General features: G+C 38.7%; 1 protein-coding gene across 1 annotated transcript in view; it reads right to left on the reverse strand.

Annotated features, from left to right (window-relative positions):
* The window catches only part of CNTN5 (contactin 5), a 923,854-nt gene extending 919,028 nt beyond the window's left edge, over positions 1–4,826 (reverse strand). Inside the window, exons 1-2 of the mRNA XM_006027993.1 lie at positions 4,751–4,826; positions 3,976–4,067 (exon numbers count right to left, since the gene is read on the reverse strand). The gene's annotated coding sequence lies outside the window, so the exon portion shown is untranslated. The remainder of the gene's footprint in view (positions 1–3,975; positions 4,068–4,750) is intronic.
* Positions 4,827–15,096: the final 10,270 nt, after the last annotated feature.

The following is a 15,096-nucleotide window of genomic DNA, read 5'->3' on the forward strand; positions in this document are numbered from 1 at the left end:
GGCACTTTTAGCTAAAGCCGATTCAATCAGCTATTAGATAAAAGAGCCAAAGCAGCCCCAATAGTGTCCAATCTATACAGACGTTGGCCAAGCCAGGAGTGAGCTGAGTTTAAATAAAGTACTATTTTTTTTAAATGTCTTCAAGCCGGAGCGCGCACATAACGGTAATGATTTTTCTAGGGCACTTACTTTTCTCGGGGGCAAAGAAGCTCTGCTGTACATACCCCAATCTTTGACACAAGAGCAAGTATTTAGATTGAAACATGCTTATAAATCAATATACTCTTTTTACCTTTTATTTTACATGAATTTATACATGCAACACCATAATCACATCTATATGCTCAAAGCAAGGCAAGCATCTCATCTATCTGTATCTGTACATAAATGTTTCCTCTCACTTTTGGGAACATTACATTTGAGGATACGAAGGTACCAACATCTCATTTCATATACTGCCAAAAGACCTTATTTCCATTGCTTCCTATAAAATGTTTCTCAGTTTCTTAATTTCACAGGCCTAATTGTGACTGAAAAATCTGTCCATAATTGCACACACAGGGGTTCTAGTCTACTAGATGCATTGGGATACATATGTTGGCATTTAATACATAAATGAATAACAACATGCTCCAAATTGCTACTATATGCATTAGTAACACGGGACCAAAGCTCAAGTATTGCTCACAACTAAGTGCTTGGAGCTTGTGGCCACCAGTAAACTGCCTATAGTTTTACTATCAAATCCAGCTATAAGCCACTCTTGGAAAAGTCTGTTTAGCGAAAGCAAGTGAAAGCATCACACCAATTAGCTGACAGAAAGTACATCATGGAGCCCTGAGCTGACTCCAAATGGCATAAGAGGATACATTAAAGTACTGAGTCTAATCTTGTCTCCGCCACTTTAATTTAGTGTGTCTTCTTGCTATCCCGGTCTTTCCCTCCATGAGTACAGGACAACTTAAGCTCAAACATCCCGACTCCCCTTTGCTACATCCTCTGGCAGCTGATACTTGCATGAACAACAGAGAATAGAATTTTGTTCAGTTTGCACTGGGTGCATCATTACCTTCATTTCTCAGCAAAGATATCCCTATTTTCAAATGCTATACACATTATCCATACTGTTTTTACCAGCTTCACAATGTCAGCAGCTGTAGAACTAATGTTCACAGAAAAGCAGCTCCTTTTCTGTGAGCACACACACACGCGCGCGCACACACACACACACACACACAAATTTTACTCAGTTGCACCTGCCTAACATCACTGAGTACAGCAAGAATACTTCTGACTTGCACCAATTTAAGTATTTGGCCCACAGTATGTGACTTAATTCACTAAAATGAAAAGCAAATTTCACTTTAGGTAACATTGATTTTTCAGTGATTTTCTCCAGTTGTTAAAAAACCAAAGCAATCAAAAAAACAAAGGAAGATATTTTGCTCAGAGATAGATGTACTCAATTTTCACTTGGAACACATACACATTATCACATTTCTGTTCCTCAGAACCAGACACGCACGTAAAAAGTCAGCCTCCAGTTTTACTCACAACAAGCACTGGCTAGACCTTGGTTCTGAATGCTAAATCCAAAATAATAAAAAGTTTAATAAACTTCCACCTAAAATAAACAAAAACAAAAATGTATGCACTTTATATAAAATAAATATGGTTTAATTTTCTTCTTACTTCCAGCTCTGCATCGGGGACCATACCCTTAATTTACACTGGTCAAAGTCAGAACACAATCATGCTGATATAATCTCAGCATATAAAGGGTATAAGTAGATCATTTTTATTTTCTGTAATTTCTTAGAAATATCAATAGCATCTTTCATAACCAGCTAAGACACAAAATTAATGCAGTAGCGGCAACAGAATGCTAGACACAATAAATATACTACTTAGCTGAGAGGTCCACCATTACTTTAGGAAATGCACTTATATTTCCTTAATAAATAGCAAACATTGTAAAAGCCTTTTCCCCCAAAAAGGAAATGTTTAATTTATTTTTACAAAAGCCAGGATACAAGACAAAGGAACCTCGACTGTCAAGGAAGCACTGTACATTTTATAACAGGATATTGCATATGCCTTTCAGAAGTTTAATTCATTTTAATAATTTTGCTAAATTGCTAGCTATTAAAAATTAAATTATGAGTTTGGAGTGCCCAGTGAGGCTTTTTTTTTTTTTTTTTAATAACTCTTCAGTTTTGTTTCCCCAGTAACCCAGGATAAACTTAATTAAAATCAACAAGGAAAAAAGATATAAATAAAAGTAAGAGGAAGGCTGAGCATGGATAAGTAATGAAAGAAGAAAGTTCTTGTGCCTAAAACTTCTGAATTCAAGAGAAAAACTTTAGGAAGTCCAGCTAACTGTCTATCCCTCCTCCTAATAAAGAAGATCTTTAAAAAGCTGCCTTTCTAAGTTTATTTTGCTTTGCTTTTCTCATTAAGTAATAAGGCCTTGAACTGGTCAGGGTATGAAAATCTATTCTCATGAAGCATTTCATATTTAAAAAAAAAAATCTGAATCAGAATGAAAAGGCAAAAATGTGAAACCTTTCATAAGAGATATGTCATGTGCACATATTATTTCCATATTTCATATACAAACACATATTTACAATGTTAATTCACTAGCTTTTAATTATATTTGGTAGGGTGGAGGGATTATAATTGCCCAATACCAAGCTAGTAGAAAAATACAATAGGAACTCTAAATAAATGCGATGGTTGCTGACAGATGATGCAGTTATTGTGTAGTAAATTGACTTTACCATGTAGTAAAATAGAGCAGACACATGAGACACAGGCTTACTGTATAGTAACCAAGCAATGTTGCATGTTATTGAGGAGTGTCCCCTCTACAAACTAAGAGGCAGATTAATAACTTTGAACTCAGTTAACAAGGAGCCTATCTCTTGGCTCTGAGGATTTGTAATCGCTAAATAAATAAATAACTGTATAGTAAATTATTCAAATCCAGGATGGAAGTAAGTTTTTTTCAAGAGATAACTCTACTATGTGGAAAAGTTACTATATAGAAGACATTATCGATCAGCTCCATAATGAATTTAATCCTGCTGAGTTAGTCTTTAAGGTGCACCTTACCTAGCCTTCTGCTGGACTTCAGACTAACATGACTAACTACCTCTCTCTGTCCTGGTACAGTGTTTGTTTCCTGCAAATTGGCTTCCTCAACTCCTTGGAGTCAGGCCCTGTAATAGCCCTGGTACTATGCTCATTCCTTACTAGAGAGCATATTTATTATGAAGTAAAACCTAGATAGTGATGTTGTATCCACACCCTATGAAAAGAGTGCTTTCTTATAGGTCATGGCAGCAGCTGAAGGAAGATACCCGTCTGCCTTGTGAAGATGTCCTTTTTGAAATCTGCACAACCTACTAACTAATTTAACTTTGCGGGGAAACATAATTACAAATGTTCATTTCGATTAAAATTCCAAATTAAATCCTAATACTTATCGGGCGTCTCTACATGTTGCCCTACAGAGATTTTCTTACTGCGTCGTGTTTTAGTACTAAAGCATGTTGCAGCAACTACCTGTAAGGTGCTGTATGTGTGGCGCACATTTATTTTTAGCCGCTACATTGCCGTAGCAGTGCGCTGTAACGGGGGAGCGCACTGCTACAGCAAAGTAGCTACTGGTCACATGTAGACACCCATGGATGCTATGTCTCTGTAGCACGTTGCTACGGTGATGTTGCATCACATGTAGATGTGCCCATTGGGGTTAAAGAAACAGCCCCACTGCCTAATGTTTTCAACTAGAGGTATTGTGTGAGGAATTTCAAATTACATTTTTGTTTAGGAGAGAGGTAATTATCTCATAATATAAGAAATACAGAACTAGATGGTCCAGTGATGTGGAGGGAGGAAGCTATTTAGTGCTATACAGAAAGGAGCTTTTGTTCACAGAGTTTGTGTATCAAATGAAAAGAAACATACCCTATGCAGAGCACTTCCACTGGTGCTAGGCAGATGATCAGAAGAAACCTCAATGCTGCCTTCACCCCTTGCTACCAATCACAGTGGTGTTCCTGAAAGAAATTGGTCAGAACAAATCTTCATTACATTGCTTCCTTGCTGTAGTTAGTACCATAATGGCCATGATGGTTGTAAGTAGATGGTATACTTCCAAGCAACTCTTACGTTGTTCTAATATAAGTGTAAAAGACCAGTATAATACCCAGTAGACCCAAGATATGTGAAAGGTAAAAGACCCACTCAGCACTATCTGTCATTCTGCCACACACTGATCTGGCACAGATAGTATGCTGAAATAATCAATCCTACATTCTGGATTTATCTATCACCCACATTCTCCCATTGAGTTAAATCAGAATATGAAGACACCTTGGGTATAAAAATGAATGACTTGTTGAAAAAAAAAACTTCCAAAATTATTTTAAGATATGCATGTTTATTAAAAAGATGGTTAGTGACTTTCCAATAAACAGGAAAATTACTTTGCTGAGATCTAAATTTTCTAGTTAGGGCAATAACAGATTTATCTACCAATATAGCACATTATTCCATCAAAGAACACATTATCTGTTCTTTAGAATTTCACTCTCCGTTCTTGGCTGATCTTTAGTTCAATGAACAAAGTAGTGATAAGTATTGTTCTATTAACAAAAGGACTTTGATAATGACAAAGCTGTGAGTACAGTTTGTAACACACATTTAAGAAGAGACTAAGCACCTCCACATGGGATCTCACCTGTGCTATGAGTGCTCTTGCACATTGTGAGTGCTCTATTTATTCTTAGACTCTTCAAACCCTTACAGCCACCTGTGATCAAAAATGCATGCTGTTAAATCCCATGTAGAAACATAGGAAGTAAGTCTCTGATTTGGTGAGGTTTTAGCACAGCGAAATGAACTTCATTACCTGCTTAACTACTTTTGACAGAGGAACCAGCTTAGATCATTACTGCCTTTTCCTGGTTAAATCAGAGATCATACCAAAGCTTCAACTATGACAATGAATACAAAAGTAACAATAGTAGTTCAGGCTTCCCTTCAAGATACAATGCCCAAGGGTCATAGACAGATGTATGGAAAGATTAACTAAGTGTCATGAGTCAAAGAAATCCATTCAAGACCCTTTGGTGACAAATAATTAACTCTGCTAAGTGAGCTTAACATATAATTCTGTTATCTAACCAGTTCAAAACCTTTTATTGTTAACCTTGTTCATTAAAGCTGGCATAAAACCAAAGTGGGCTTCAGTGTATAGAGCTGCAGGGTGACTTTTAGATATACGAATTTGCCAAAAGAAAGCTAGACCATATAAAATAGACTCCAATAAAAAGTATTCATGTCTGATACCTCATGTAGTGGAGCTCAGAACTTCAAGGTTTTGTCTACTACAGACTTTGTGGAGAAAAAAAAAACAGTTTAAAGGCAAAAGGAGGGTCGTTTTATTCATGATGCACCAACTCAGCCACAATACTAAACAGATTTATTGTTGAAAAAATGGATACAATATTAGGTCTTATTCTGCAACAATTCAGTGAAAAATTATTCCACTGAAATCTTCTTTAATAATAGCCACTTGCAGAGTGTCTCTCTTAAAAAAATGATCCCAAATGCACATAGTTAGTTATTTAACACACTCAGGATATATTTTCATATGGTATGTGTGACTTTTTTTTAAATAATAGTGTGTGCAGCACCTTTATAGCTAAACTCCAATTTGGTTAATTAAATTCTGTCAAACTAAAATTCCCTCTGCTGTTTCAGTCAGCTAACAATGTCTTCACAAGTCTTAAACTGTTTACCAGGATTGCTGTTTGTTTTTTAAATAATGGCTGCATCCCATTCTAGACATAGCTCCTGCATATAATTGGTTTGTAAATTAATACCAGATCACTTTGGATGAAAGTTGCTATATAAAATGTTCTTAAAGACATCACAACATTAGGGCATTTAATTATCCATTATAATAAAATCCAGTTTGTGCTCAAATTGAAAAAAATAATGGCCAGTAAGACAAGGTGACTTTTCCATAATTTTCTCACAGTTCATGGAACATATTACTGTACTGTACCTACAGTTTAAAGAGCAGCAGTCTATATTAGTGGTTTAAAATTCTAATTACACATGTATGCTCCTATACTTGCAACACAAACAATTCTGTGTGAGCACGTGTACATGCTCACATGCATACACATGCATGCACTGATATAGGTTATTCTCATAATTGTAGCTTGCTTATATTCGAAAAGTGATGTAAGCATGTTGGCTTAAATAACTGTTATTTCAATGCATGTATAAACTGATAGCCCATAGGTGAAGCAAAAAAACAAGCTCTAATCTCGTGTGGTTTTCCTGTCAAGTAAATGGAATTAAATAAATAAAAACACACACTGGGCAAAATAGAGTTGTTTTCAGCTACAGCTCTATCTTAAATTCCCAAGTCTACATTTTGAAATGATGCAATTTATAAAGATTTATGGCAGTTGCAGAGACACGATATAGTAGGTATTTTTCTCTCTCAAAAAAAATTAAAGTTGCATTTGTTTTATGAGCAAAGTCATTGCTATTGGACATTTACAAGTGTCTAAATAATACAGCATATAAGAAAACACTAAAGCCACAATAGATGGTCTAATTTATAAATTGCATAAAACCAGTCTGCAAGGTGCTTTTCAATTTGAGATGTACTTAATCCTTAACTAACAAATTGGACTAGAATCACCCCTGAAGCTACCCCATTAGAATCAAATGAGAGATAATTTGCCCCATTACAATGTTTTTCATTTGTAATATAGGCTTCTTTCATAGATATTTTTATCAAAGGTCTTCTGTGTTCTATTAATCTTGCAACAGAAAGCATCACAATGTAATAATATTAACACTGACCCTATTTTCAATACCTATCGTGAAACTGGAATAATTTTGGCAAAGCACTTCATGCAAACCTGCTAAACCTTTCTAAGCTTATGGATGATTCTGCCAGGTGGGAAGTCAGATCTGTTTTGGCATAGATTTGTAAACCCAGTATCAAAAACATATACTATAGGCAAAATGCCATTCTCTGCATGCTGCACAAATACTTGGGTTGTACAGCGATGAAACCACACAGTCCTCCCACTGGGATACAGAGCAACAACTTACTCATTTTGTGGGAAAACTCAAAGATGAATTCATGAAAGATTAAAATAGTGTAGTTTAAACCATCTGCTGTCGAAAATTCTATAATCATTGCCAAGAGACTACCACTGTGACTGATAGACTGCCCTTTATCATAAACTGCTTAAGATAATGCAGTAAATAAGGCACTAGGTAATATTTACATAGGAGCCGGGAAGGGCTGGAATCACAATCTAAGATCCCCACTTCCAATGACACCCAGTTCATGTAATCCCCATTTTTACAATGGGCCAACTAAGACTCCCAGATCACCATCAGGACTGGGAAAATCAGAAATTCTTTCCAAATTATCTGCTTCCTTGACAGTATTGAGCATTCATTTAACCTGGTAGATAAAAATCAGAATTAAAATACATTGTGAAAGGTCCCAAAAGATTCCTTTGGCTAATTGCAATAGGCTATCCTTGGGATTGTGCTGCATAATATAAGTACTTTTTGGAATACAAAATATTTCAGTTTCTAACTTATTAATAGAAGCAGCAGCAATCTAGACACCCTCACATCACAAACATTGCAATCACCTTACTTGTTTTCTCCATGAAAGTTCAAATCCACAAGAGAGGTCTCCTGTGATAAGCACCACATAATCAATTCTCTCCTGATTCAGCTGAAAACCTAGTGAACATTAACAATGGGAAATAAGGCCCTATTATATGTAAAAGCACATTATATTTTGAAAAGAACACTGGGGTATATAGATCTTTTGAAATCAAGAATCCAGTTGGTTTCTCCAAGAAAAGCTTTAATGAAAAAGGTGGTGGCTTTGAGAACAATTCCTCAAAGTTTGTGTTTTAAAATTATGTAGTTCCTCACAATTTTACATGCTGCTTATAGTCTTAATTTTCAGATTTATAATACTAGCATTGGATTTTTACAACGCATTTTTAGAACAATCTGAAACAAAATCAATTAAACTATGGCTTAGATCTCTTAAGGAGTTAATGAAGAGCAATTGAAAGAGCTATTCTTTGCTTCAGCTGACATCAAGCATGTCATTCTGCCTATATCATTTTTGTCCTGCCTACTACTAAGACAGCTATTAGAGATGTTTTTGTCAATGCCTTATGCTGTGTACCAGCAAAAACAAAACTGAACTAAACAAAACATCCTCTTTGTATGATTCTGATGCAGACATTTAATTCTGATTACCATTATGTCTAAAGCCAAAATAATGCCATTACTCAAGCATAATGTAGCCATATTGTTTGAAAACAATTTCAAATCAAGAGAACAGACCATAAACTAAAGAGCTACAAAATCAGAATTATACATATTTAGTGTTCAACAAACTCCGTGTCAAACTCAGTCAAGTACAGCTTTGAATAACAGCATCTATCATGGAAGTCCCCAGGCCAAAAGCAGCTGTTACCTAAACAATTATGTAAAATTCACAGTACCCCATTTGGTGAAGGTATACAACTGAGGAGTGCTAACTTCCTGGCTGGGGCTTTATGATATCCAACAACATTATCGTTAATCTAGATAATAAACCAAAGGGCATAAATGAGAAAATGATGCAGCTATACCTTCTCTTTCACATGATTGTATGCGACCATCATAAATGCTTATGTACCCACTATGATACAGCCATACATTGACCTGAGCATTGGTCATTCCTTCCCAAAACTGGAGAATGCTGTGATTCTGGGATACTTCAATATGTGTGTGTAAGTGTGCCAGAGCCTAGCCGTGTGTGTTAAGCAGACATAATTGGAAGTGCCAATACAACTGGCTGCTTAGTCTGCATACCATGAACAAGTTGCCAATCATGTTCTGAAAACTGAACAAGAACAAAGTCATCTTTGACGCATTCAAAATCTCCCCAATGTCTCTTTGCAATAAGGATCTGACTGATGGCAGAATAACTACCTATTGCTGGACAGTCCATTGCATGATTGCCCCTCAGAATGCTTACTCAAAACTTCCCACAGGTATTCAGAACATCTACAAAGCAACCACAGAGGTTGGAAATGATAGAGAGAATTAAGTGGTAAGTGGTAGAGGGCTGTGCATGAAGCTTGCTGCCTCTGCTGCTGAAATCCTTTCTCATTATGCCAAATTTGAGGAAAAAGACAAGCTTTACATGACACCATGTTCTGCCTGAGCAAACTGTTGGCTTTGTATCAAGGTGATACCAAGAGTAGTTTGATGACAATGATGCAGTATTTCAGCTTTTGATAAAACAAAAACAGCAATCAAACTGTGAGGGCTTGGAGAGCTCATCAAGCTGTGCTGGCTTGCTCAGACTCAGCTGCTGACAAACTGGTTTCTAGGATGGCTTGCCATGAAGTCCAAATCAGGTTATGTCTGAGGAAAGATCTATAGTGGAATGCAAAGGCTGATAAACTGTAGGCACACTGACAACCGCAACATGTACTTGTTCTTTTCTGGGTTCAGGATGTGATGACAACAGTCAAGAGAAAATAGAAGTGTTGAATACAGAGAGCAAAGGTAACAATTTTCAAATATAGTCTCAATACGGGTACTGGTCTGCATCCTTCACAAAGTCTTGGTTAAGCTGCCAGCTACTTGTGAAGCTGACACCATGGTGAAATATATGAATATATGATATTTGATATGGGGGGCATCTCTGCTAAAATCAACCAGGTCAATTAATTTCAAGTTCCTACTTTAGCAATTGCAGCAACATGTCTGTCCAATTTAGAATACAGAGATTGCCCTAAAGACTTCAAAGTTGTAATCACCTTCAACATCAGTAACTGCAAAGGAAAAATATCTGACTGTAATAGCTATAGAAGGATCTCTTCTGGGAAGAGACTCTCCTGGATTCTCCTCAACCAGTTACTGTTACACCTTGTGGAAAAGCAGCTTCCAGAATCTCAGTGCAGATTCTGGGTAAACAATACAATGGCTGACATGATCTTCACCACTCTGAAAATTCAGAAGTACCAAGAGAAAACACTGACGCTTTGTTATTTTTATCAGTCTGAGAAAAGCCTTTGAGACAGTGAAGCAGCCTAGGTAAGATTCAATTGTCCAAGAAATTTCTCTCACTCTTGAGACAGCTCCTTGATCTTTTCCCCACATACTGAATGTCACCAAAGCCCCACATCCACAGACCAGATACAATAGTTCCATGAGCCAGATCCAGCCCACAGGTTTACTCACTCCTAATGTAGGCATTTTTGAACACCACTTGTGTGCCATGGGGAAGAAAATGCACACAACATGAAAGGTGCAGAAGCAACAGCAGTAGCAAACCTCTCATGCATTGCAAGACAATGTGAAATTTGTAACAGAAAGTGCTTATGACACATAAAACATCATGTTCCATTTTCTGTGCAACCATTATCCTGTCACCTATGATGATGACAGGCTCATCACAATGACCATTGTATGCAGTCTGATCAACTATTGACCATGTGCCATTGCTCTTAACTATGATTCCACACATAACTGTGATAACACCTCAACTACCATTCACTTAATAGGGGTACAGCCGCTCATAAAGAGTTGCGAACAGTCAAAGAATGTAATATGCACCAGCTCTACATTCAAGAGGGCAGAGCTGCCAGCATATTATAGTTGCTTACTACTGTTCTAGTAGTCTAAAGCAACCATAAATTTGGCTTGAGGAGCATTTATCAAAAGAAACATACCATTTAATATTTAACCTCTTTGAACATGAAGCTGAGATGCAAGTAACAATTTTTTGTACTTAATTGATTTATGAGACACACAACCTGGAAATTTAATCCATGTAACTACTCAGCCTGAGCTGTATTTGGTGCATGATACCTTATACCTTCACACAAGAGATAGAACAGGAACGGTGACAGCTATAGCATCATATAAAACAGAAGACGTGATTCTCTTCTTCCTTATACACATGCATATATTCATACACATGCACACAAACACACATATATACATGTAATCAGAATGTGTATAGTCCTTCAAAAGTAAGACAAGCTTGTTAAAGGATGATAATTAAAAGGTACATATGGACATGTGTACATCTTTGCATGTGCAGGTATAAGCCAACAGGCAATCTGCTTTATATAAGAACAAAATAGGCTGCTGGAAGTTCTAATGGGGAAAGGAAGGAGGGAATTAAACTGTAAAGCTTATGAACAACTACATAAAACTTCCTCTTGCTTCTTTAGGAAATGGTAGAAACACAGAGTCCTTAATTATGCTAACACCATAGCGCAAAAACTCATTCTCATCTCTCCTAGGAGTAATGATAAATGACTACTGCATTATAAACATGAATTCCTCCAAGGTGCCCCAAGAGAACAACTTTTCAATATTTTGTGGCTGCCTCTAAATGTTTAGATTTGTACTTGTGCGTTCTGAGTTACAATGACTTAAATTCTCTGTGGAAAGAGGACCCTTTTCTTATTGGTCTTGCATTGCATGCTGACATTTCAGTAACTTGCTGTACTAGTTTTATCATTCAGCTCTATGAATTATTGATTCAAGTGTCCTATTCCCCTTCAAATTATTGAACAACTCATCATTGTACTGATGCAAATAGCTAATAAATAAGTGGAATATGAATGACTTTCTGCAACTTTAAAAGAGTACCACGAAGTCTTAGTATATCCAGTACTCTTGCTGGTGATTTCAAGTAATACATTTCAGCTTGTGAGTTCTAGGCTTTATGTTCAAGATAGAAATCTCCAAATGAGCTTCACCTTCCTACTTCAGATATTATATGTCCATTTGCTAGGGTAGAAAACTAGCTATTCTTTCAGCAAACTCTGTAGTTCCTCTCTTTTATCAAACCTGAGTGTGATATTGAAAGGGAAGTATCCCTCATATTCTCTCGTTGATCCATGTATAAACAAAGGCCTGATTCTTTTCTTAGTTACACTGATATAAATCTGGAAAGCCTCAAATGGCCTCATACGGACATTCAGTTTCTACTGGAAGAGTCATTGCCCCCGGCAGGAGAAAACATGATACAGATATTCAGGTTTTTTCTCCCAGGGTACAAATGGTCATCTCATGAGACAAATAACCTGAGAACCACCAGAGTTAAATCACTACCAAGAGACTTTCTCTTGGGAAAGCAAATGGCTGTACATGCCACGGCTTCTTTTAAAAGAGGACACAGTCCTATAGGTTCTCCCTCTTCCCCCCTCCCATGGAGACAGTGTTCTAGACTTCGCTGTTTCAGAACACACCCTTTTTGCAATCCCCGCATTGTGCTGCAGGGAAACACAAGCTGCCCATGGGCAGTCTGGGTCAGCTACTCAGGGGTGCCCTATGAACTACTGTGATCCGTTACCAGGCAGATTAAGGAAGCCAGCAAAGTGTACTGAAATGTGTGCATGAACCCACCCTTTGGCAGCACAGTGTCTGCACTGTGAGCTCTGCACATTACAGAGCCTCGCTATTTGAATGTCTGTACACATGGCTCTAAGTAAGTTCCTGGAGAGCAAACCTGTGGGAATTCTCCAGGTGTGAACTGAATGTGTGTATGCAGCAATTAATGTCAATCAGTGGAGTTGCACCAATATACAACTTGTGAAAGTTAATGAAAATTAGGCCCACTATTTTCAAAGCAAGCGTTTTATATTAAGGTAAACACTTGATTTACACAAAGTGAACAATAAAAATTCTGAAGTGCAGCCCCCAACATTGTCCTTTAAAGACACACAATGCATATTGTGAAACTGTTATGTATCCAATCTATTTTAGGTATTCTAGAAGTGCTGAACTGTACTCTACTATAACAGCTTTAACATACAGTTGACCCCCCAAAATTTTCATTGTGCCGGATACTGTCACCGAGAACAATCTGCTATAGTTAGTAGAGGCTTGGTGGGCTGATTCTCTTTTTTTCTTTCTTTTTTCTCTTTCTTTACATTTTTAGATTGCCGCTGGACATTGAATTCTCACAGGGTTTTCTTCTGCTACAGGAACTATTATATACTGACTGCTGAGACTATGTTAAAGTTTGTGCAATAAAAGATAACTAAAGGAATAAAATACACTGTTTGGATACTCTGCCTGCCCCTGTCCCCCCCTCCCCCTTTCTCCACACATAACACCCTCTTCCTCCCTCCCTCTTAGCTGTCAAATTGTCAGACAGCAGACGATGAGCATGTCTGCCAGCCTTTGAAGCTGGGGAATGGCCATAGTGGGCTGGGGGCATGATGCAAATAGAGCTACATTGCAAAAAGCCGCACCACCAGGTCGGGAGCTGAGGTAGGGTTAGGGTGCATCCAATCTCTTCTGGGAAGGCTCCATTCCAGGTAGGGATATGTCAATGCTGTTTTGCTATGGAGGGGAGGGGTCTGGTGGGTCCAGGTCCTTGCCCCTTTCTGTACCCAAATGGCATTGACAGGCCCCCACTGGAAACAGACACAGCCATTCAGGTGGGGTGGTGGGATGGGTTCAGGCTGGGTTCAAGGAACAGTGGAGGTGGGGGTAGACCAGTCCATATCATCAGCAAGGGAAGGCAGATCTGTTCAGGGAATGGTGTGGAGTCTGGGGTCTGTGACATCTAGTTTGGTGGGTGCTGAAGGATCCAGAGGGTGCTGGTGATTTGCTTTCACTCACCTGCTCAGGGCTGAGGGTGAAAACTGCGTAGCCTCAGAACTGTGGAAAGGGGCTGAGTTTTCCTAACCCTTGGGCTGATAAAGGAAAGAGTTTGTTCTGTGACTTGGCTGGAGAAGTGAAGTCTGGCTGAATCACAGACTGTTTCCCTGGGGAGGGAGGAATTGAGGGGTAGAGTAAGGAACACAGGGATGCTGGAGGACAGTGTGGCAGCTTCTGTCAGGTAAGTGTACAAATATTTGTTCCTCCAGGAGATATTCTACCAGAGGCAACTTCTACTTCATCCAACAAAGTAGAAGTTTCTACTGCACTCTCCATTTTTGGTCTGATAGAAACTGTTTGAAGACCTCTACACTTACACTTGGAGCTACAATTCCACCAGTAGAAATGTAATGCACTCTAGATCACCTGGCCCAATACTGTTTTCAACTCCATTTTTTTCCAAAAAAAAAAACTTTTAAACTAAATTGATTGTTGTATGTCCTATATCAATACAACTGAAAGTATAGATACCTAAACGGCTATCCTTATACAGAAGTTTTAAAGACAACCTTTTTAAGTAGCTATTTTATCATGTTTTCCTAAACATTGTCGTAGGACAGGATATTTGTTGGAAGTTAAATTTGCACTGCTGTTACACTTCCTCTGAGATCATGGCACCATTTTGCTAGCCAGTGTACCAAAATAAAAGAAAGAGTTTCTGACAAGGACTTCCAACATCAATTATGCTGAAAATACAGACACAGGTGAGATAGGGACACAGAAAGATTAAGGGCCTTGTTACATGGTAATTTTGGGTAGCTTTTGGAGCTCTTAATACCTGGATTGTCTACACGTTAACACCTGACACTAGTTTTAAGCACTTTTTAGGGAGCTCAAAGTTACACCATTCTAAACTACAATTTAGTGCAGGGCTTGGGCAAAATGGTGGATCCAGCTGGCGGCTGGACTCCACTTCTCAGCAGCCCATGCCTGTGTTGCAGTGGCCAGTTTTCATGGAGATCCCAGGAGGGGCAGGGCCATGACAGCATGAGGTTAGGGTTTTCATGGAGACGAGCCCAAGCACTGCTGGCAGGGCATGCAGCTCGGCAAGGAGCTGCTCCAGGGCTGGGGCTGGGATTGGGTTTTTGCAGCTGTGACAATGTGTTCTGGGGCAATGTTCCCTCTAAGGAGTAGCAGTCCATGAGCATGCCACCTTGGTCCATGAGCACGCCACCTCGGTCTATGAGCATGCCGCCTCGGTCCACCGTGGGACACTTACTGAAGGGGGCTGGGGACCGGAGGCTGAAGCCGAGAAACTGGGGGCTGGAGGCTGGGGCTGGGGGCCAGAGGCTGGGGCCAGGGGGTGGGGGCAAGAGGCAGAGGGCGGGGCCGGGG

This window comes from Alligator sinensis, unplaced genomic scaffold (assembly GCF_000455745.1).
Source record: "Alligator sinensis unplaced genomic scaffold, ASM45574v1 scaffold18_2, whole genome shotgun sequence".
NCBI classification, from domain to species: domain Eukaryota; kingdom Metazoa; phylum Chordata; order Crocodylia; family Alligatoridae; genus Alligator; species Alligator sinensis.